The sequence below is a fragment of the Ursus arctos genome, unplaced genomic scaffold (assembly GCF_023065955.2).
Source record: "Ursus arctos isolate Adak ecotype North America unplaced genomic scaffold, UrsArc2.0 scaffold_17, whole genome shotgun sequence".
In the NCBI taxonomy this organism is placed as follows: Eukaryota; Metazoa; Chordata; class Mammalia; order Carnivora; family Ursidae; genus Ursus; species Ursus arctos.
In genome coordinates, this window is record NW_026622841.1 from 24,834,580 (window position 1) to 24,859,161 (window position 24,582).

The following is a 24,582-nucleotide window of genomic DNA, read 5'->3' on the forward strand; positions in this document are numbered from 1 at the left end:
TATTGGTAATTTGCAATGTATCCACCATGCTCAACACATAGACGCTCCTTAATGAATGCTGTTCATGGGGCAACATTTGCCTGCAACTTTTCTCACCTAGTCATCCTGGCATTTCCATGGGGTAGAGAAGTTCCTATTATGATCCCCTTTTTATAGATTTGGAAATGGAGGCACTGAGGAGATGAATGACATGCTCTTCTAGGTTTCACGGCTGATAAAGAGGAGTCTGGCAGGAGCCAGTAGATCGTATTACTTATGTCAAAGTCTACTGTTGCAGTTACGTACAAACAAGTAAACTGCAAATGAGCTTACAAAGTTCTCTGGATCTTTGTTCTTATGTATTACCACCGCCTACTTTACCATTCTAAAATGACTTTTCATTCATTTGGTTCATTCATCTTTTAATGAGCACCTGTTAAGTGCGAAGTGTGTTAGGATGCCAAGATGGGGAAGGAGCTGAGTCTTGTAGGAAAAAAAATCAAACAAAAATCATAAATGCAGTGTAATAGCTGCTTTCTTTAAAAATATTTTATAATATCACTAATGCAGACCATTCTCGTCCTGATTGCTCTTAAGTTTAGGAAAGTTTTGTGTGTATGATTAGCCTCAGGAGCACTGAGGCTCACTGTCCAAACACGGAGACCTCCTCCCATAGCTCATGGCATGGAGAGCCGTCAGTGATCCATAGCTACAAACATCTTCCCTGAGCCAACTGTACCCAGAGAAAAAGGAAAATCTTTCTGATTTAGAGACATTTCTAATTAGTAGAAAATCTCTCTTTTCTCAAACAAAATACCCTTTTCATGGCTGCAGCTGCCCTCAGCCCCAGAACCGTAGTCATATCATCTGCATGTTCCTTGCCATTCCAGGGCTTAGATCTTCCAGGTACTGCCCAAAGGCACCCCCCCCCCATGCTTCTGGCTTAGAAGCATCAGCTGGGTCAGCAGTACCCCAAATTGCCAAAGACCCTTGAATGAAAGGAAAGGAGAGAGTCCTAGGCAATGGCTCCTAGGGCTTAAAGCAAGGATATGATTTTGCCCCTGGAAGCTCTAGCGACTTGGAAGTGTGATATCCTGAATCTGAAAATCTCTTAGTTTCTGGGACGGACCTCCCTAGACTTCTATGAGCCTTTGAACGGTTTGGATAAGGTTGTTGCTCAAACTGTTGAATGAATGACATTTGCTTACTAGGAAAAGTCAGGCCTCTCTAGCAAATGAAACACGATATACACAACCCTAAGGTCCAGATTCCCCTTTCATGTGTGTATCGTATTCCAGAGTGTTTCCCTTGTCTCCACTGTCCCAACGTGGTGCCTTACAATGTGCATTTATTACACGAATGAATGAAACGATAAAAGTGGTAATGAGCGACACTAGGAAGAAGTGCCAAGCAAAAGGTCCACAAATTAATTTTTGTGACTTCTGTAAAGGATGCCATCGAGTACCTCCAACGTTAAAATCCATTACCCAGATGGCAGGCGGCAGTCCCACTGCTCTTTCATTAGTCAATGGCCAGAACAGGGACGGGGAGGAAGGGATTCGCTTTCTCGCCGCCTGTCCTGGACGCCCCGCGCGGCTCCGGAAAGCTCAGCCCCAGCAGGACTTTGGGGACCTCAAACTTCCCTGCGTCTGATGGAGGAGCCCCTGAGAGAACCCGCTGACATCCGAAGGTAGTCGCGCCAGGGCGGGCAAGGGTTCCGACGTCTGCCAAGAGCGCAGAGGGGTGAGTTGCAAAAACGTAGAGAGAAAAGCCAGTCCCTGTGTGCCCTGGCCTCCGTGGCCTGGCCTGAAACCGCTCACGCCGTCCCTCCCAGCCCGAGAGACCACCCCCCCCCGCCCCCGCCGCCGCCTCTTCCCTGGGATGGGCCCTTAGCGCTGTCTGTCACCACTCCTCGTTGCGGTCCCATCTAGACTCTCCCGCGGGTACTGTAACAGCGGGGGCGGGGCTTGGCGGGACAGGGCGGAACCAAGCCCTCTCAGGGCCCGCCCCTTGGCTGATTGGATGCTTGGGGAATTGGATGCTTTGGAAGGCCGCCTTCTAAGGCCGTCCAGAGGAGTGACCGGTGGCCGGTGGCCGGTCCCTGGCGCGCCGGGTGCGGGGTGCGGGGACTCAGCCCGGCGAAGGATGGGAGACCCTGCGTCCAAGCGGTCTCTGAGGGGGGTTTCCCACAGGGATCTGGGCGCCCTGAAATGCCGCAAGCCCGTAGTTTCTCGTGTCGGAGAGGTGTCTTTCTGACTCGCTGGAATTCCGAGAGCATTTAGGAAACTTCTCGCCCCCACTCTTTACTCCCTACTTTCGGATGGGAAAGCAGTTGCTGAGTTGTTTTATTTCCTCCCCCAACCGGACTCTGTAAAAATAGCCGTGCGCCTGGGCCAGCGAGCCAAGCTCTGCCGCACCGCTGCCCCGGGCCGGGTGTGGACCTAAAAATACCCGGCGGTCGGGAGACTGTGCTCCGGGTGCGGGTGGGTCCGGCCTGGCCGCAGAGGGCGTCTGGAGACCAGAGAAACGGCGGCCGCCTGGCCCCTTGCCTCGGCCGGGGCTGTCCCTTTAAATCCTGGAGGAGGCAAAGAGAAAAAAGGAAAAGAAAGAAAAAAGCCCCGAGCGGATGGTGGCTCTGCCCGGCCCCCCCACTCCGCCCCCGCGCCGGGTCCTGCCAGCCGCCCGCCGCCTCCGCGGGTCCTGGGCGCCCCCCGCCACGCAGCCCCCCGCCACAGTTACTGTCAAAATACAAATTCCGCGGAGCCGGGGAGGAGGTCGGGGCGCAGCAAGTGCAAGTGTGGCAGGCGGGGAGGGGGCGCCGAGGAGGGGGCGGGCGCGCGGAGACGCGACCGTAGACATCCGGGCCCTTTAACCCCGTGCGCCCCCCAAGCGGGTGGCGCGGGCCGCGCGGGCGCCGGGCGCGGGGCGCGGGGCTGACAGCCGCGGCGCGGGAGGCGGGGCGCGAGGAGGGCGGAGGCGCGGCGCGGGGAGGGAGGAGCTGCCCGCGCGCCCGCCGCCGCCGCTCGGCTCCACACCCGCCGGCGCAGCCCCGCCACGAGACTCTGACAGCGCGCGGCCCGCGCTGCTCGGGCGCACAGGCACGGACGGACCGCGGCGGCGGCGGCGGCGGCGGCGGCGGAGGAGGACGCGAGGACCGCGGCCCGGCGCCAAGTGCGGGAGGCGCGCGGGGCTGGCGGCGCGCAGAGGTAAGTGGCTTCGCGCGCCGGGCTCGGGCACGGGCTGCGAGGGTCACGGTCTCCACCGCACCTCGGCTGCCGAGGCGGGTCAGGGGGTCGTGGGGCTCCCGGAGGGTGGCTCCGCATCGCCGACGCCGGAAAGCTGTCTCGGGGCTGTTGCTAGGAGGCCGGCGGTCCGCGCGCCCCGGGGCGCCGGCGGGGGCAGGGGCGCCCCCAGCGCGGCGGGCAGAAGGCGGGGGGCTGCGGTGGCTATTCAGGGGCTCCGTGCGGCAGCCATGCAACGGGAGGAGGCGGGAGGAGGAGGGAGGGAGGAGGGGAGAGCCAGCGGAGAGCGAGCCAGCGAGCGGGCGCCGCGCCTCCTGGCTGGCACCGCGGCCCGGAGCGAAGTGGCGCGCGGGGCTGGAGGGGAACTTCTGCGGGCGCGTGCGGCCCCGGGCTCGGCGGCGCCTCGGGGCCCGGACAGGGCGGGCCTGTCGGGAGCCACAGGTGGTTTCTGCCAAAAGTTTTACCGCACTTCTGCCGGGAAGGCGCGGGAACATTTTGGAGAGTGACGGTTTCCTGAGACCTTGGCACCCGCATCTCACACTGGCTTATCTTGAAGATTAGAAAGGGGGCTGGAAAGTCGGGGATCCCGCATCTCGCGACGCGGCTCACGGGCTTCGTGGCGGCCCTGCCCGAGGTGGCGCCCTTGCGGGACCTTCAGACTCCCGCGGCTGTCCATTGGGAAGCTGCGGGCAATGGGCTCACGCACACGATTCCTCCGTGCCTCGGGAAAGTTAAGCTGAGGCCAGCCCGATACCTGTCGCCCACACGGGGCAGCGCAGGGTCTCTTCCTGGGAACCGCGCGCGGCTTCGCTCAGGGCGTGCGCATCTCTTGCTTCTTTGAAATCGAATTGTCTCTGGCCGCTGTGCTGCTTTGTTATTCGGGCTGCTTGTCTGATTTCATTAGGAGGAGAGCTAGGAGGAGCCAAAGAAAAGCAAAGCGCCAGCAACTCTCGTTGCCTTTGAAACCAGCTGTGGAAGCTGGTACCCAAATCTAGGCTAGGAGGGTCCAGCGACGAGGGGAGCCAGGAGACGGTGGTGTGTGCTCCCTGTGCTGAGAGCTTCACCGGGCCCTTCGCAAGGCTAGGGCTGGGATTTCTGGGGTGTCTGGGACAGAAAGAAGATGAAGGTGGGAAGGGAACACCCCTCCGCAGAGGAAGATGTGCCGTGGTGTAGTCAGCTCTGGGAGAGAGGCTCTGAGAAGTCCAGTGGTTTGGCCCGGTTCCTCATTGGTCTGTTCTCGAATCCAGGGCAGCGAGGTTAGAACCACCCCGGTAGGTCCGTCCTGGGCTGAAAGGAATCTTTATGCCCGGAGTGGGTCTGATACCCAGCTGGTGCAAGTGTGCACAGAACTGCGTGGGAGTTGGTTGGAAACACTGAGTCCTTCATTCTCACTGCTCCTGCACCCACTCCCGACTCCCCCAACCCCACCGAACACCTGAGCAGAAAACGTGCCCTTTGCTTTAAAAAAAGGTCACAGGATTTTGGAGCAGAAAGATGTCCTAGAGATATGAGGAACACTCATTTTACAGATGAGCAGACTCAGGCCCAAGGGAAAGTGACCTGCCACAGTGGTTAGAAACCCCAGGAGATGAGAAATGACATCAGCCTCCCAGACCAGGGTGGAGAGAGTTCCCTCAGCAAGGCCTCGGAGGGCCTGAGATCAGAAATGCCACCCCACGCCCCAAGCCCATCAGGGGCTCATTATCTGGTACTTTCTATGGCCATGCTTGCCAGCTAATGTGGTATATTTCCTGTTCTCTGCCCTTGGCTTAAAAAAAAAAAAAAATCAGGACTATCACTGAAGATTCCAGTCTGACTCTATTCCAACTTTTCCTGCTCCCTCCTCACCCCAAATGCCTCGAACTCCTTTTGTCTCATAATGCAGCTTGATCGGCCAAGATGAGTTTGCAGCTTGTCTCATTGTGAAGCACCCTCTTTCCGTAGGATGCCAGAACTCTGTTTTCCTGGTAATTAGGTTTTACAGATATTTTTGAAAGGGAGCCCAATTCTGGATCAATTACACTTGGACACAAATGTTGTGCTGTTGTGGATACCAAATGAGAAAGATGAGCAATTATCTGGGGGTGTTGGAATAAATGTTGTTATGAGTATTTGACACAGCTATTAGACATCAATGAGTGGGTTTTCAGTAAATGTTTTTTACGCTGTATTTTATTGAGCAAACAAAGTGCCTTAATTAAAAAGAACTGGGAGTTGGCCACTTAGATTTTAGCCACTAGTTTCTTACCAGTGTGTATGGATGGGAAGGGTTTGAATGGTAAACAGAATGATTGTTGAGAGCTTCCCCCCCTAAAAAAAAAAGCCCCCAAATATTCTAGGGCAATGCTCATCCTTCAATATATACTGTCCTGTACGGTCCAGCAGAAGTGTATTAAATCAGAATAGGTCTGGGTGCGGTGTATGTCAATCTGTATTAGTCAGAAATGACTTGTAAGGAGAATATTTTGTTTTATTGCTTTCAAGGTCATGCAGTATCAAGAATTCAAGGCTAACGCAATGCCACCAAGTATAATTCTTCTGCTCTCATGAACAGATAGGGATCAGTGTCCCCACAGCCGTGCTTGGGGCTCCTGTAGAAGAAACCAAGATCTGACATCACCATGACAGTCCAGGGTTACATTTTGACAGCGCCTTTTCACTTTCATCACATGCTAATGTCACGGCCATCCCCAAGTGGTACGGAGTTCAGCTCTTTGTCCATCTTACAGATGGGGAAGCTGAGGCAGAGGGAGGAGAGAGTGTCCTTCCCATGCTTCTTCATTCAGTGCCTTAACATACTCTGGGCATGCGGCTCAGGGTTTCTGGGGGTGACTGGCGGTGGGGGTAAGAGGTCCCCTAATCATTTTGCCCCCTGCCCCTCTCCAGCACTGCCATTACAGAAGGGTGCACAGGTGTGGTGGGGTGACAGTTATAATTCATGGGAGGCCACTCGCTCTGATGGGGGCCTGAAGGACTTTGTTCCCCACCCCCACAGTGGGTGAGGAGTTTCCTCCCTCTTATAGCAGGCTGTGGGAACTTGGGGAAGGAGGGACCAGCTGGCTGAGGCTGGGACGGGGGTGTGGGATCTGTGCCTGTGTAGGGCTGAAGGAGTCCAGGCTATTTATAACCCCTCCTCCCCTCCTGGGAAGAAGAGACTCAAGGGTCTGGAACCATCCTCGGTGGTGACTTCTCGCCGGGATGGCTCTGCCCCACTGGCAGAAAACCACCACCTGACTGCATGGTGGGTATCAGTGTGGACCCTGACCCGTGTGGAGGGGCCATGCAGGGCTCCTTGGGACTCGGGCTGCCCCGGGGGGTTTTAAGATAGATTTCCTGGAGCCTGTCTGTGTGTGTGCACTTTTTCTCAGGCAAGGCCCTCCCTTCCCACAAAATGAGGCACACACTAGAAATCTCACAGAGCAGAACTTAAGAATCTGCAAAAGTGGGGGTACTTGGCTGTTCTGAGTTACGGCAACAATGATTTGTACACGAGAGGGGATTCTGAAAGGGACCTAGCAGATGCGCCTCCCTCTGACTGGAAGCCGCGGCCTTGCTGCGTGGTGCTTGGGTGGGGAGGTGTGGGGCATGCACGCAGAGCTCTCTTCCCCCCTTGCCCACCCTACCCTGGACCAGTCCCCCATGGCCCCCTTGCCCTTGCACTCTTCAACCAACATCTGAGTCCTCTTTTGTCTTCAGATAAATAGTGTCTGCCTTTCCACTCATTACAACCTCATCGCTGCGACTGGGCACATTTTCTCCCTGGGCTGGTGGACGCAAGAATGAGGGTGGGCGGTGGAGGAAGCAGGCAAGGAAGGCACTGAGCTCGTCTCTCTGTTTAGCCCCTCGCAGTCAATTAATCCGCCCAGCAGAACCATTTCAAGGGCTTGCGGCAGCTTTTGCCAGGGAGAGAAGACAAGCCGGAGGCCCTAGGTGGGGAGGCGGGTGGTGCCTGGTGAGACTGGCGCGGGCATCCCATGGGGGGGGCTCCTGAGGGCGGGACTCGCGTGTTGCTCATCGTCACCCCCTCAAGCACGTGGCACGAGCCCTGGGCTCGGCAGATGTGCCCCGAGCAAGTGTTGGGGGGCACTGGCAGGTGGACGGATGGTGGGCAGGTTTGCTTCTTCCTTGCCGTTGGCAGTGTTTCTTGGGAGGGTGAGGAGGCAGAGTCAGAGTGGTGAGAAGAGACAGCATGCCACAGGCGTTTTGAGAGCCCCGGGCCAAGCTGATTGGCCCCTGCCCAGTGCCAGAGACGCTGGAAGCCAGAGACAGCCAGGGAGTCCTTCTCCAGGAGCTGCCATGGCCCAGGCCAGCCTCACAGAGCCTGCAGAGCGAGCCTCCTTTCATTAGGCAGATAGGCCACTCCTTTGCTTACCCTCCTGTGGGCCCTCTGGAGTCTGGCCCCTGCCTGCCTCTCAGACTCCCTCCCCCCCCTGGACCCCACCTTGCTGGGCCCTCTTTGTTCCTGGAATACACCACGCAGCAGCAGTGCTTCTCCTCTGTTGTTCTTTTCTTCTAGCATGCCTTTCCCTCTGATCTCGCCCCAGCCGGCCCCCGCCCCTTGTCATTCAGGTCCCAGCTGAGACAGCACCCCGGGCTATAGTCTTCACAGCACCCACCTCTGTCTGGGACATCATCTTGAGTGTCCTCTCATTTATCACTCGTCTCTCCCACTAGAATGTAAGCTCCAGGAGGGCAGGGACCTTGTCTGTTTTGTTCCCCGTCAGATCCTCCGCCCCAGAACGGTGCCTGGCATGGAGCGGTGCTGGAGGAAATAGATGGTGAGTGGGTATGCCAGTGAGTGCGGGCGGTCTGCGGAGCTGACCCAGCCAGGGGCCCTGCCCTCGGGATCTCTTCGGCCTGGAGGCAGAAAGAAAACACGCTCCTGTATGCTCCGATGGTGGCAGGAAGGGGGCATGGCATTCACGGGGCACGGGCCGGGAGGGAGGGCCGTGGTCAGCCGGCGGTAGCCCTGACTCCACGGCGCTCATTGGCTTGGGCAGAGGGGTCTTTTTTTCTGGTGCTGTGTGAGGAGTCGGGAACCCTGGCAGCTGACCCACCTCCAGGACCGAAGTTCCTCTAGCTTGCTTGGCTGCCACCTCTCCCTCTGTTTATTTACTTCTTTGGTGAGCGAGAGTTCCAAGCATAATGCCATCCTTGGAGAGTCAGGAATGTTGTGTTTTTCCACCAGCTCCATTCATTCGCTGCCTCCTCGGAACAGCTGTGGACAGCTGGCTGCCAGCGTGGATGCAGGGAGGGCCTCTCTTCAGGGCCAAGGGGTACACTCAGCCCTGCAGGAATGGGGGATTTCATTTGTGTTTCACACCCTGCTGGTTTCCAAACCCCACTGAAATGGTGCCTGTAAAAACAGATTCTTGAGGAAATTAAAAAACTATTAGCATTCAGTTTACTGCTTCTTTTCTGATGATAAAAGCACTGAGAGTCATGATAGAGAATTTGGAAAATAGAGAAATGGGTAAAATTAAACCCCCAAACTGTGACGACACCCTAATTTTGGTGTGTTTCCTTCCAGTCTTTCTTCTGTTCCCACCAACACACACACACACACACACACACACACACACACACACGAGCGCGTGCGCATGGGTGCACACGCACACACCCCTGCACGTCATTTTCTGACATTTTGTAAACCCGTGCCATCTCTTCATAAACAGAAAGTCTTCTTCTCTGGGGAGTTGGAGCCATTCCCACTGCAAATCACTGATAGTCAGAAGAAAGCGTATTTTCTGCATCTCGCCACAGGAAGGGAAGATTCAGCGAGGTTTACCTTATGCAGTTTAAATCAGGAGAGCAGCCCCAGCCTCCGGCACGGTGTGGTTGTGCTCAGGAAGGTTCTGCTCACTCCTGGCCTCTCTCCGTCACCATGTGAAGAGCGACCGGTTTACCGTGTAGCAGCAGAAGCATCTTGAGAACTATGAACCCAGATCGTTGGTTTGGTGTGGTTTGGGCATGGCTGCTTGGTGACAACCTTTGCTCCTTCAGGAGCCCAAGGGCTCTGTCACCATCACCGCCGTGTTCCCAGGGTCGACGAGAATGCCCGCTGCACAGCTGGTGCTCAGGAAATATTTTGCTGATGAAGGAAATGCAGAATCCTTCCTGTGGGAGGAGAGGCCATGATTAGGCCTGTCCCTGTCAAGGCTTCTTTTGGGAGCCAGTTTGGCTGGGGAGGGAGCCAGGGCCCTGGGGGTGAAGGGGTGAGGAAGATCCTCATATCCTGGGAAGCAGGAAAGGGCAACATGAGAAGAAGTTCTCTGACTTACTAGTTTTGGTGGGTTTTTGGAAGAGGTGATGTTTAGATGGAGTCTTGGTATAAGGGGCTGGAGGCATTTAATTCCTCCCAGTAGAGAGCATCCAGGCAGGAGAGTGGGCTGTATGGAGCCTCCGAGTTGAGAGAACAAGGGTAGGTTTGTCAGCCCAGGATGAGGAGTGAGCTCTGCCGGGGAATGGCGAGAAGGCCCTTCAAGATGGCGGCTCCTCATGAGCCCAGAGCCTAGTTCCAGGGGAGGATGGGTCACAGGGCTCCACCCTGTCTCTGGGCTAGTATCATTGCCATACTGCAGATGAAGAAACTGAGGCCTCAAGAAGTTAAGCGATGGTGAGAAGCATGGGTTTTGGGACTGATGAGACCTGAATCCTCTGGCTTGGCCACTTTCCTGTGGTCCTCTTGGGAATGTTGCTGAATCTCTCAAAGCTTGAGTTTCCTCATTTAGAAAACAGCGAACACCAACTTCCTGAGGTGGGTGGGAAAACGAGAGGCTATGATACACCCAAAACCCTCAGCACGACTCCCAACAAAGACTGAGGCATGCATCCATGAAAGCCATTATTTTCATGTGCTCTGTGAATTCTACTCCTACCCTAAAGGGAGAGGAGGGAAGAATGAGAATTGGGGCCCCCAAACATCCAAGACTGCATTCTTCTTCCTTCTACTCCTCCTCCCCAAGCTACCACCATACTTCAGGGAATAAAAATCCAGTCTACAGGGGGGCGCCTGGGTGGCACAGCGGTTAAGCGTCTGCCTTCGGCTCAGGGCATGATCCTGGTGTTATGGGATCGAGCCCCACATCAGGCTCCTCCGCTGTGAGCCTGCTTCTTCCTCTCCCACTCCCCGTGCTTGTGTTCCCTCTCTCACTGGCTGTCTCTATCTCTGTTGGATAAATAAATAAAATCTTAAAAAAAAAAATCCAGTCTACAGGAAAGACAGCTGTGGGGAAGTCACGGCTCATGTAGGTAGAATCAGTGTCACCTGAGGGGTGCCGGAATCCCTCCCTCCATCCCCCCCTAGGGAAGGGGAGAGACACTTGCAGAAATCATCCTGAGGCTTTAGAGGCTTGTTCTAGACGTCACTGGCGGGGGCACATTATTTACCCCTTAACTCCTGGCCATGGGTGGGTCTTTAGAATAAAGACTGTCTGGCTGCACAGAGAATGGCACATGGGGCAGCTCAGTTTTGCTGATTGGGAGCTAAATGGGTAAAAGCATATGACCTGGGGCAGTGCAGCCTGGTAAAAATACAGCGCGAGTCATCTATGTAATTTTAAGTTTCCCAGTAGCCACATTTAAAAAAAGTAAAAGGAAACAGAAGTAAAAAGGAAAAAGGAAATGCCTTTAATTTAACCCAATATATCCAAACTATCACCATTTCTACAGGTGCCCCATTTCAGGTACCTGGGTGTCCCCAGATCAGCCCTGTCCACCCCTGGCCTGGGGCAGCTGGGCGGGCCAGTCTGGGGAGGCTGGTATTGCCTGGGTCGGCTGGAGGGGGAGTCCCACCCTGCAGGCAAGGCAGCCAGGCCTCTGGGCAGGAATGCATGAAAGCAAGTACAGTTAGGGAGAGGAAGCAAAGGCTTGTGCGTCCTGGCTTTTGTCCTGGCTGGGTGGTGGGTGTGTTGTGTATTCCAGAAGGAGCCCTCGCACCTTCGTGGGCCTCGGTTTCCCCATCTGCAAAATGAGCTTGCATTATCTCTAAGACCCATTCTGGCTCTTGTGTTCTAATTCCTAAGAGAAAGGCAAGGAGAACAAATTTAGCCACTTCTTAAGTTGGAAGAGGGCGGAGGTGGGGCTTGGAGAGAAAGCGCAACAGAGAGGATGCCCAGGCCCCACGTTTCTAAGTACCTCATAGAAAGTTCTGTCTGGGCAATTTAGAGAGACATAAACCTCTCTAGCAATGCCAATATCCAGTCACCACCATTAAGTTGCCTTTATCTGAAAGTACGTTTTGAGGATAGAGGTGGCTGGGCGTGAACTATTATTTTTAAAAAGCAACATGTTTTCATTGTCTTTAAGTTTCTGAAGCGACTTCTTGTTCCTGGGTCATCCCAGATGGCTGTGAATGGCAGCCATGAAAGAGGGGAGGGGCCCGCAGGAAATATTAGAACAAAAAAGGAAATATTTCGGCTCTGTCATAAATGGGCACTTGGCCTGTCCAGAGAGGATGTGGGAAGAGGGAGGAAAAAGGCAGCAGGTGTGTTTGGAGGGAAGGGTGTGTCTGCAAATGTATTTTAAGCTCCTGAAGTGAGACGCATTGGTTTTATTGCACTCTGGTGAGGAGGGATTTGAGGTTTTTATCTCCCTGCCACAGACTCCTATGTGGTGGGTGGGGCACTCCCTCTCTCCTTTTAAAGGACTGTCTGGTCTTTTTAAATTAGATTGTCACCAAGTAACTAGGTGTATCTACCTGAGGACCTCCTACTCCCCCAGGGGGAGAGGGCTTGCCTGCTCTAAGAGCTCTAAGAAACACTTGCATTCACAGAGGAGGAGACTGAGGGTCAGAGAGGCCCCAGCATGCTCAGGTCACCCGGAAAGCCATGGCATCCTTTCTGCCATGCAAGGGTGCCTTCAAGATTTTGTCTCCTCCACGGTTTACAGATGACTCAACATGCAGCCTCGAACCATTTTTTAAAATGAGGGTTTCTCTTTTATGTTTTCCTAAACTAGATTTTTTATTACTTTTCTACACATTGTTTGCTTTGAATTTTTAATTTAATTTTTTCGAATAGGTCAATACTTACATGGTTTAACATTCAAAAGGTACAAAGGGGTATTCAAAATGAAACATCTCTCTCTCTCCTCATCTCTTGGTTCCCTTAGTTTAAGGCAACCACTGTCACTGGTTTCTTCAGTGCAAAAATATGTTATGAATATTTCAGGAAAATATGTATATGCGTGTATATGTATACACATGTGTATCTGTAGTTTTGAAATTTTTTACCCAAATGGAAGCATACCGTACACACTATATTTCACTGTATATTTTCCACCCAACACTAAATCTCGGGGACATCTATCTGACTATGAAGAATTTCTTTATTCTTTTCTGCTTATTTGTTTCAACTACATAGATTCCATTGTATGGGTATTTCCTGACTTAGTTAACCAGACCCTTATGGATAGATATTTTGCTTGTTTACAGTCTTTTGCTAATCTAATACTCTTGGTTTTTACCCAATGATTTTTTTTTGTGTGTGAGAGCAGTCCTTGAGTTTTCTGACTGTAGACAAATTGATAGCATTCTAAGTTTGCTAATTTATCATTTGCAAGATGGAAGAGTAAAATTGCGTATTTGTTTAAGGGTTAAGAGTAGAATAAATAATTTTTGCATCGAACTTTCTGGAAAATGAATCATACAGTCAACATTCATTTCTTAAACCAGTGTTTCTTGCATTCCCACTATGTGCTGGGCACTGGGCTCTGGGCCAGGCATTTGGTGGGGTGGGGAGAGCAAAGAAGAGAGGGCATGCAGGATGGCCCTCGCATTTGGGCAGTGAGTGTGGGGGGGTGCATTTGAGGGTGACTTTGATAGGAGAAGAGGACAGTTAATGCAGCATTGGGGACCACCTTGATGAAGGGACATAGAAGTCACAGAGGGAGTGTCGGGCTCTTTGACTTGGGGGTGGGGGTACGGAGTGCCAGGGAGGGGGCTCTGGGCTGCCCAGCTGTGTGCGAGCAACAAGGTTTCCTGGCCCCAGCTTGCGGCACCATGTTCTTGCTTTCTCTCAGCTGCCTCTCTCAGTCACTGCCCATCTGTTCATTTCAGAGCGCATATTCTTTCCACTGCACTTAAATGGACACTGAGTTTCCTGGCGATTATTTGGGGAGGGAGGGGCAGCCTGTGCAGAGGAACGATGGTAGTATAACATGACCTGTGTCACGCTCCCTGAAGAAGTGGCTCTTCAGCAGGAAGGCCCGCGTAGGAAGCAGGAGGAAATACATTTGGTGGAGGGGGTCAGACTTGGAGAATTGAGTGCAGCAAATCTTAACTGCCAAGCGGCTTATCCCCTCTGTTCAGTTTACTTCGTTTTGTTTTGTTTTTTTCTCCCCTAAATTCTGGTATGCTTCAGGAGATGTCATACTGTTGATTTTTGCATTAAATGATAAGAATTTAGGAAGAAATAATCCATATCATACCAACTATTAAGAACATGTATTTCAGTCTAGAACCAAACTGGGATGATTTTTATTCATTGACTGATGTCTCTTTCCTGTGGCATTTTAGGAACCTGCTTTTGGAGCTATTTAAATCACTGTTGTAAAAATGCAACTACCAGCACATAGGAAGACCAGGTCACTAAAATCCCAGACACGTGCCTTTATCCATGTTTTAGAATTCTGTAGATGGATGATTCCATATTTCAACTTCTGCGAGAACCACTTGCACACGACCTTGTGGTTCATGGTCAAGGATGATAATTCCTCTTTTGTTATACTTGTTTCTCTGTGTGATGTGGGCCAAACAATATGTGTTGTCGGGGTGATGCATGGATAGGAACAGAAGAGAGGGTTTGGGAGCTAGTGAATCCTGTGTCATGCTTAGGTTGTGAGATGTGCTGGAGAGATTCAAGGACCCGTTCCAAGGCCCAAGTTTGCATAAGCTTCCCCCAGTGGATTTATATCGGTCTTTGTAATCTCAAGGTTTCTCTGTCCTAGTACTAATTTACACATAAATACAAACCACTTGAACAAAAAAAAAAGCTTGCCTGTTATTTTTCTGACAGTTAGGAATTTGTGTCTTAATGAAGTATTAGTAGATTTAAAGCTCACTGGATGAGCTGATGTCCATCTCAGGCTCCTTGCCTTAACTTTGCAAAATACAGAAAGCTCCCCAAGGGAAGGAAATGCTTTTCTGGCTAACTTCTGATGTTAGATGTGCCTGTGTCCATTCTGCAAATCATGTCCTAACTCAGATTTCAGCAGGCTTCCAAGAACTCAGAAATCGTGTGCACAAGCTGGGTGGCACGGATGAGGAAGGGGGCATGGGGGCAAAATCCTAGTCACTGTCCTACCAGCTGCTGGAAAATCGATGAGTGCTTGCTTGCCTTTGTCTACCTGGAGCCCTGGATATTTTCCTAAACTGCTTTTGGGGGGGGGGGGGGGTGGAGGTGGAGAGAAAGGTTGTAAAAGTGAATTATTTGATAAAGTAATATTTCTGCTTACATTATAGAAAACTAAATCACACTGTGTTCTGTCTTCGTGGCTTTGCCAGAAATTTCTCATGACAGATTTCTGATGCACCAGACCAAGCCTCCTCGCCCAGCGGCACCTATTTGCAGAAGTCATTAAAAGCCATTGTTTAACTAAAGGCTTTTCTTTTCCTTCCTCACAATTTTCAAGACCCTGCATTTGCACAGACCTGACTCAGCAACATTCTATTTGGGGAATTTGTTACCTCTTCTCAGATTCTGGACTGCGGTTCCCTAGTTTTCTGCTCTTTGCTGAGGAATGGCTCTTGCCTAGATTTTGGCTCCGGGTCTGAAGTAGTCTCATCACAAAAGGACACATCTTTGTACTAGGACTCTGCCCTAGCCACTGGGCCACCTGGGTGACCTCCTTCCCCTTCTTGCCTGCCTCATGGACAAACTAACATTTTCACCATTGTAAATGGTTACATTCTCTGGGAAAGTAGCCATTTGACAGCGGTAAAGGCTTTGAATAGGATACACACACACACACACACACACACACACACACACACCCTTCTCCCCTCCCTCTCTCCTTCCCCCCTTAAATGGGATCATGGGTGGCAAACACCCAGTATAGTGGCTGTCACAGAGCCCAGAACTTAATAAATATTATCAACTGCTACAAATAATATAATATCATGTTCAAAAGGCAAGTGTAGCCCCAAGTTCCTTTGTGGTCATGCTTGAGAATCAGAAAGCTCTCTTAGCCTAGTGACCCATTCTATTGTTTGTTTGGTTTTTTTTAATACTCCATCCGTACACACACAGCACATTAAGAGTCTGTTCATTCTTGGGATGTGTGCGAAATTCCAATTCCTGTCAGGAGAATTTATGTGTGGTTTTAGAGGGGATAATCGACCAGTTAGCATGTGCGCACGGATTTTATACACATACACGTCGCCGTTTACAGCACACATTATAACATCTTCAGTCTCTGCCAAGAATGTGTATTTCTTAGCCCTGTGCATTTGCATATTATGGGTTCATAATTTCAAATAGCTGTAAAGATCTCTACAGAAAAATGTAGTCACTATACTCTGATGTTCTAAATCTCCATGTAGTAGTAGAACTTGGCTAATTTTTGCCCTCGTTCATGGACCAGCCCTATAATTTTTACACACACACGCGCGCACACACATACACACACACGCCCCTAACTACCTATGACTTTACCCTACTTCTAGGCAAAGATTTACTGGCTGGGAGCTGAGTTATGCTGCCTATACTCCGGACTTCATTACCTTCCCAAAATATATCATACACACGGCACAATGTCCTGTGGTCTTATTACAGGTGATTACGAAGGAAAGATTTGTCAAAATAAATGAACCCGCTGCATCTGATCTTTTTCTGCTTTGGGTCTCTTGCGCCCCCCGACGCTGCCGCGTGGCTTTAGTCATCAGCCATGCCTCTGGTGTAGCAGAGCTCCCTGCCAAGCGGAGGGCTCCTCGCAAATTGCTCTTTCAAGCTAACATCGCCAGAAAATCCAGCCACCCACACCCCACCCTCTAATCAATCATTAGAGAACTTGCCATGGGCAGCGCTTGATTTGACCAAACAAAATAGAGCAGCAGGAAGAAAAAGAAACTCAGACCTTTTCAAGGTCTTCCAGGTATGAGTCTCCTGAATTTTAAAAATGGCCCAATGGGAGATTTTCTTTTTGAAGTTCAGAAAAAAAAAGGATGCCAACTTGAAGTCTGTTCTACCCCATTTAAGTGTAGGGAGTGTTAAATAGCAGAACCACAAGGTCTTCAAATGTGGCGGGTGCAGGGGAAATGCTGTCCAAATCCACGGTTGCATGGTGAACCTGGGGAGCGCTGGGCCCCAGACCTGGCCAGGGCTGGGAAGGGCTTCCAGCAGCTTCTTCACTGTGTGGTCCGCATTGCTCATTTGATGTTCCATCAGAAAGTAAATGCTGTAAAGGGTGTTCTGCAGATTGGGAACCATATGCCCTTTTGGGTCTCTGGGAGGGTCCAGACTTCCTGAAGGCAAAGGAATGTCATTTTCTGGGTGCCCAAGTGGCAGCCACCTGTTGCCTCAGATGCCCCTCGTTGCGGACCTCGGGATGCCTGTGGTCCCTTGGCGGCCTCTCTGCTTCTGCCCTTAGTGCTTGTTTTTACTCAGCAGCATTTGCTGTAGTCCTGTGTGTGTATGTAAGTGTGTGTGTGGTCATCTCGAAGACGTCCTGCCCAAAGTTCTTTCGTTTTGATTCAGAGCTTGACTGCGGCAGAATCAAATAAGTCTTTACATTTAAAAAATTACTATTCTTCTTACTGTTTTCAGTAGGCTCCACACCCAGCGTGGAGCCCAGTGCAGGGCCTGAACTCTGACCCTGAGACTGAGATGTGAGTTAAAATCAAGAGTTGGACACTTAACTGATTGAGCCACCCAGGCGCCCCTAAAAAATTATTTTTAACTGCTTTATCGAGGTATAATTTACATGCCATAGAATTCAGTTTGTTTTAGGTCTGCGACTCAGTGGTTAATTTTTAACAGCATATGTATTAAGTTAATATGCATATGTCAGGAAAGGGGCATGTAGGTGAGGTAAAGACTGGGAAGGAGAGGAAATGGGAAAGGATTCTTTTTGTCCCATGCAGCCCGCCCAGGTATGTTCCCTCAGTCCACCTTCCGTGCAGAAGGGAGCCCTGTGGGCTGGAGGTGGGGTGGTCAGAGCAGGCCCATGGGGCGGTGGGGGACAGACTTTGGGGAGGCCCCCACTGATTCCACAAGGTCCTGCCTTGGCTGGTGGGGCTCTTCAGCTCTCGGACAACAGTAGTTCCTCCCTGGTCATGCACAGTTCACAAAGGCCAAGGTATTGTCACATCAGAAGCATACTCATTAGCACATTTGGCCAAACTCATTTCCTGTTCTCACTAACAGACTGTGCTGAAGTGGATTTCTGAGGGCAGCCAGGCCCATTGCCCTATATACACACAGCCAAATATTGCCCCTGGAGCTCAGGTAAATGGCCCAGGGACACTCATTGTTCAGTGGTGGGGCTGAGGACTGGGACTAGATCCTGGCAGCCCGCCCATGTAGGCCAGTGGCAGGGCCCTCTCGTTGCTGCCCTGCCAGGATGGCCTCGTGGACACAGGAGAAGTGGGCAGAAAGGCAGAATGGAGTTCACCAAAGGCCCATGCATCTCCTTCCAGGGGTCTGGTGATGCAGTTCCTGAGCCCAGCCCCGGAGCTCTCTTTCGCTGCTTTAAGGCACTCTCAGTAAGGACACCGCACTCTCCCAGTCTGATTTTCAAGCAGTTCTCATCAGCTAGCAACCCTGAAAGGAGTGGAGATCAAGTGAAGAACCCCCTAACTTAGAGCTTCCTTCAAAAGCAGCAGTCCTTTGACTACACCCAACAACTCCAAGCAAGAAATTAGGCCAAACAGAGAAACACAGTCAGAGCTCACACTTGGACTTCTGTGCAGAAACCACTGTTTAAAATCCTGGTTGCATTCTTTTGGGGGGTGTGTGTGTGTGTGTGTGTGTGTGTGTGTGTGTTTGTGTGTGTGTGTGTGTGTGTGTGTGAAAAGTTCTGAAAAAGCTGTATTTTGAGATAAAAAAAAGAACATTTCATCTTGAAGAATTCAAAGCTTTGGGAAAAAAAAAAAGGTTAGTGAAGAAACCAATTGTATGTAGATGTAAGTACTTATTGGACACCCAATGTATGGTGGAAAGGGACGATCTCCTGCTTTGAAAGGGGAACAGCCTTCCCTCTGATCCAAGGGCTCATCATGGGGAATTCTCCCTGCTGGGATGCTTACTTAGAAGGCCTTTTCTCTCAGCCTTTGCCAGCTGGTGTGGAGCAGAAAGCCAACTAATGGGGCAGAAAGCCAAGCTCTCCCTTGTGCTGAGAGCCAGAGGGGGAGAAGTGGGTAGATGGCCTACCCTGAACACAGGAGCAAACTCATGACAAGAAAACAGTGGCAGTTACAGCCGGGACAATTGAATGCTTGAGCCAGTAGGAACTAGCTGAGCAAGAAGGCAGGAGTGATTCTCTAAATGGGGTCCTTGGACCAGCAACATCAGCATCTCTTGGGAACTTGGGAGAAATGCAGATGATCAGGCCCTACCCCGCTGAGACACCCTGAACCAGAACCTCTGGGGATGGGCCCAGTGAACTGGTAGTGTAATGAGCCTTCGTGAAGATTCGTATGAGCTCACTCCCAGTTCTAAATGGGGGTTATATGAGGCTATGATCCATTGATAACAGGTGGGGTTCAGAGTATTGATTCTGTATTGTTTTTGTGAATATGGTAATTCATTAACTCATGTCTGGTCAATTTAATAAAAGGATTTTTATTATCCTAGAGAATATCTAGGTGGCTGAATATCAAAAACCCAATGAATTGGATGTTATACGGTTGGCCCTTGAGCAGCACGGGTTTGAACTGTGCGGGTCTACTTATGTGCCAGATTTTTATTGATAAATATAGTACAGTACTGTAAAGATATTTTTAAAATGATTTTCTTAATTACATCTCCTTTTCTCTAGTTTGCTTTATTGTTATTTTTACAATATACAGTATATAATATGTATAATATACAAAATATTGGTAAGGCTTCTGGTCAACAGTAGACTATTAGTGAAGCTTTTGTGGGATCAAAAGTTACAGGTGGGTTTTTGACCGCATGGGGCGTTGGCAACCCTAACTATTGCGTTAAGAATCTACTGTACTTTGAATTGTAACACATGAAGCCTAAAATATTTCCATGCATTTCGAATAAAGTCTTATTACAGGTGCTTCAAGAAACAGAACAAAAAATAAAAATCCAAAGAACTACACTCAGTGCCCGACAGAGGTCTTGCGAATCTTAAGATTTTTGAGCCTCCTTTTTTTTTCTTTTGTGGTTGAAAATCACCTGCTTTCTGGAGTTCTTGGGAGTCCAGCTCGGAGCCTCTGTCCGGCAGGCCTGGACACAGAGCTTCCCTTCCCGAGGCTAGCTCCGCTCCCAGGGCACTGACGTCATGCGGTGGCAGGTGTCCCCAGAGGACCGTGGATATTGCTTGTCTGGAGGAGAGCGCTAGTGTTGGAGGGGAATTTGGTGAGCCAGGCCACTTGCTTCATTGTATGGGTGAAGAAACGGCAACGCGGAGGTCTGAGGCCACACCACGAGTCATTGGCAGAGAGGCCCTGGGCCCAGGTCTGCTGCAGCCCAGCTCCGTGGCTTTCTTGCCCATGCCGTTGGTCCGTTTGTCCTCACATGAAGGCCCAGGTGAGAGCCAGAGAAAGGCTCCTTTGTTTGTCCCAAAGGCCTCTGGGCAGAGAAGGAGTCCGAGGGGCGGCCAGCTCTTGCCATTCTTATGTGCCTCGGATTTCTCTGCGTGGAGAGCACAGCCTCCAGGGGGATTAAGAGGTGTCCTTTTGGGAGGTGGGCATCTGCCTGGCATAGCCGCGGCCCCCGGGCCGGCCGACCTTGGAGCTGGCGGAGTACAAGGCTTATCCCACCAGCGGGAAGGGGGAGGCTGCAGAAGGGCAGGTCCTGGGCGCGGGGAAGAGCTTGGAATTTACTCGGCATGTGAAGCTGTTGGAAGAGGTTCAGCAGGTGAGGGATACGCTGTGAGGACAAGTTTTAAAACAGCCACCAGCAGTTATAAAATAGTGGCCTCTAAGTGTTACCCCTGGGACCCTGACTGGGATGGTAATGGGGTCGGACTTTTCCTTTGCATTTTATTCATTACTCTTTGTTACCGTGTGCCTTACTGTGACCATGTCTTACTTTTATCCTATGTGTGAGCGTGCGGGGGGGGGGGGGTAAGCTAATTAAAAAATGAAGCGCTTTTCTAGACCAAAGGAAAATAAATTCTGTGGAGAGTATGTGGTACTTTGGAAAAAAATGATCAAAGTAAATTGCTCAACAAAAGACACTGTTTTTTGGTATGATGCCGTTTTGATAGAGATGTATCTCTGTGTAGGAAAAGTCTGGAATAATGAATATTAAGATAGTAGGAAGATTAAAGCTTTCTCGTTCTTGCCTACCTGTGTTTTCCAGTTTCCCAGTATGAACAGAAATTACTTTTGTAGTTAGAAAAAATAATTATTGGGGTGACTGGGTGGCTCAGTCAGTTAAGCATCTGCCTTCTGCTCAGGTTGTGATCCCAGGGTCCTGGGATCGAGTCCCACATCGGGCTGCCTGCTCAGCAGGGAGACTGCTTCTCCTTTTCCCTCTGCCCCTCCCCCTGCTCGTGCTCTCTCTCTCTCTCTCTCTCAAATAATTAGATAAAATCTTAAAAAAAAAAAGAAAAGAAAAAATAATTATGGATTTTAATTAAAACAGAAAAAAGCTCTGGTATCTTTGGGCAACCCAGCGGACTCTTTTTAATAAGGGCTCCGAGTTCAGCCCTTGCTCCTTCCTGTGGAAGTCCACAGTTTCATGTAACATCAGTGATGGGATCTTTACACGAAAAATGTTTTTCTGTTGGAACTCTTCTGACTGCAGCTCATTAAGCACAGGGCACACCCCCATGTGGAGAAGAGACTCTAGACTAGAGACCTGCAAATCGATAAATGGGTAGTTCACTCATTTCATCATTCATCCAAAAATCTGTATCAAGGGCCTTCTGTGTATCAGGTCCTGTGCTGGGCTCTGTAGATGCAGTCGTGCATTAAGGAGCATGGTGGCTTGCTTTCCCTCTGAGGCCTCTCCTTTTCGGTGTGGATCCAGTTCTTCGATATTCATTAGGAGAGAGCCTCACTGCACTTGAATGTGACTCCGGCAGGCCTCTCCGGCAGGGTTTGCACCTAGGGTGGCCTGGAAGGAGGTGAGGCTGGGAGCCCACTGGGGGGAACACCCAGAGGTATCTTGACCCTCACTATTGTTTATTGATTTTTCCTAAGCCAGGCACTGGGCTAAGTGCTCCTACATATTTTTAATCTTTGCAACAACCTTTTGGATGCGAGAAAACGCAGCATCGGGAGTAAAGGACCTTGCTTAGGATGGCACAGCTAGGAAACCCCGGAATCAGGGATGGAGTCTAATCTTTTCATCTGTCTGAGTCCCCGTGTCCCCACCTTGCTCTTCTGCAACCCGGTCTCCTGAGGCAGTCCGGGCCCTTATGTGCTCGTAAGGTTCTCAGGCGGGCCCACCACACACACACACACACACACACACACGCACACACACACACGCCCACGGAGAAACAGTTAAAAGGCACTGGGCATCACTCTGAATAAATGACCAAATGCGCTTTTGCAGCTTGCAGGGTAAACCTGCTTCTGCCGGCCTCGAGCCCGCTGCTCAGTTCAGACCGCACGGCGGTTATTTAGAAAGCGTGATGACTCAGACAGGGTTGGGCTGAAGTGCGACTTGGTCCAAATAAAGACTGGAGGCAGGGGGAGGCCAAAGTAGTTCTGTAAACAAGATGAGAGTGTGCAGGGCTTGAATTCTAGGAGAATATAGTTTCAAGTACCGACGTGCACCTCCAAGCACTCCTTTATCCCTGCCTGTTCTAGATCACTCATACCAAGTACTTCCGTGAAAGCCGGAATAAGTGGCCCACATGTCCCTCCCCTCCAGCCACAACTTCTATGACGTCAGCATTTGTCAGTCTACGTAAGATATTTTCAAATCAGTTTGCGAAAGCCAGCCTCTCTCATGGATTTCCCAGTATAGAAAAGAAAGCAGTACAAGCAGCTGCTCTATTTTATCAAAACTTAAAAAAATCCGCAATGGTTTATTCTGCTCTTTCTATGTGGCCAACGTACTGCTAGGTGCTGTGCGGAAGTCTGGGACAAGACAGGACACCTGACCTTAAGAAATATGTCCCCTCATTGGGGAGAAGACGTGAATGTCCATTGAAACAAGATGAAAAAAATACAAGACAGCATGGGAATCAGGTGGCAAACGGGTATAATTGGTGATCAGGAAGGGGGACAGCTGGGAAGGTGGGATGATGAGGGCAGCTCTGGGGCTGGGGTGGGATTTGAAGCGTGGCTGGGATTTTGACTGGAAGGAGGAAACGGTCTTATGCAACAAGCCCGCACAGCTAACTAGTACAGAGCACAAGCTGCGCTTTCTTTCTTCCTTTGTCAAATGGTGCCATTTATGATAGCACGCTATCAGCTGCCATGCCACTTCAGGCCAGGTTACCCTTCGTGCTAGTGTCCTGGACACAGGGGCCCAGGCCCGGAGCCTCTTCCTGCTGCCCCTCCCTCTCCGGCCCATCTCTCTGCTTGTCTCTGAGGGAAGGTGGAGGCAGAGACAAGAAGGTCAGGCTGGATTGTTCTGTAGCTTCCCAAGGTTCAGGGAAGAGATGCAGTGGAGGAGGCCGCTGGCTGTATAGCGATGCTGTAGTGAGACCTGAGAGCCGGCTGTGGATTTCAGATGACCACCTTTTCCAGCTGTCTCCATTACCGCTGCCTCGTAGCAATAAGGCCAGTTTGTTTTGAGCATCTGTTAAAACGGAGGCTGGGTTGGTGGCTCGAGGCAATACATTTCATGCTGGTCCCCTCCTCTCCAACCTAACCAGGGGGTCTTCTTGGAATGCTCTTTGGCTCCCCTTACCTTTCTACCAAAAGACCTCCAAGGAGTACAGGTGTCTGTCCTCCCAGTTCACTCTTGACCAAGCTCTTGAGTCGCATCGTCTCCGCATCTTTGCATACCCCGGCCCCAGCTCCTTTGACATCCCTGCACATGACAGGGCGTTCCATTACAGCCTGTCAACCCAGACTGTATGTGAATGCTGCTCTGGTAGCTTCTTCACCGACTCCTCCTCTAGGAAAACCCAGCTTATCTTTTAAAGTTCGCCGTATATACCTCCCACTCTCAGAAGTCTTCCTGCATCATCCCCACAGAACTAATTGTTCCCACAGCCCCATGGGCTGAGAAAAGAGAGGGAGGATGGAGAAGGTGCGTGCTGGGCATCTGAGAGGGTTTAGAGGGTTTGGCAAAGAGAGGCTCCAGAGAGGTGTGGGAGACTTGAGTGTGTGTGTGGGGGTGTGTGTCTGTGAGTTATCACGTGGTGTCTGCTGACAGTCGAAGCAAGACAAGACTGGAATCTCCTTTCCATTATTGTAGGTTGCTGGACTCTGCATGTTTGACAAGAGTCCTCACCAAGACTGGGTGATGTGGGGCCCTGGATTTATTCGGGTTACCGACTGGATTATGCCCACCGCGTCTACACCCAGGCCTTATTTCATCATTCTGCATTCAAGGTTCTTTTGTACACTCCCTGCTCTTCTATGACCTGGGTTTTCCAGAACAGCTCTGATTTGTGGCTTGGAAAATATGGGGACTGTGGGTTCACCCAGCGTCTGCAGCTTGGATTGCATTCCCCTCTGCGGTAGGCATCCGTGCTGCTCTGTTTGCCTCCACCGTGCTAGCGTGGGTAAACACTTGTTGAATGGATGGGAGGCATGGGCTCGGGGTCCAAGTTCACCTGGATGTCGGGTTGGCACATGTTCTCCCCCTGGGGACTCTCAGCATCTGTCCTCTCTCCTTCCCTCCATCTCCTCTTTCCACCTCTCAGCGTCTAGCCTGGAAGATTCTTGCTGTCGGTGGTGGTGGGGGCAGGGCTTGATCAAGCCCGCCGGCACTGATTGTCCACAGCGTGGACGGTGTTAACTGGGAGAGAGTTCAGCCACAGTGTGTTAACTGGAGAGAACGCTTAGGAGACACCCCTTCCTGATTGCATCAGACAGGGGCTGGGATGTCGGGAATAATGGGCAAGGAGTTCAGAAACAGAGGGGGCTAAGCTCCTTGCCTCCCTGGTCAAGCATCGTATGAATCTGTGACTCAACCATAAGGGGTTAAAAAGAGTACATCTGTGGGGGCTGTTGGGGGGTGGGGAGAGAGTCTCCTTCCCATGGGGTAGCGGAAAGGCTACTCTGAGGGGGCTCTGTAGAGACACATGGGCCGTGTTGTCTGCCCCACTGGCTGCC

The 24,582-nt window shown here is 51.1% G+C and overlaps 1 protein-coding gene across 1 annotated transcript in view; it reads left to right on the forward strand.

Annotated features, from left to right (window-relative positions):
• The first annotated feature begins 3,040 nt into the window (after positions 1 to 3,040).
• ZBTB7C (zinc finger and BTB domain containing 7C) overlaps positions 3,041 to 24,582 on the forward strand; it is a 342,004-nt gene continuing 320,462 nt past the window's right edge. Inside the window, exon 1 of the mRNA XM_026496274.4 lies at positions 3,041 to 3,185. The gene's annotated coding sequence lies outside the window, so the exon portion shown is untranslated. The remainder of the gene's footprint in view (positions 3,186 to 24,582) is intronic.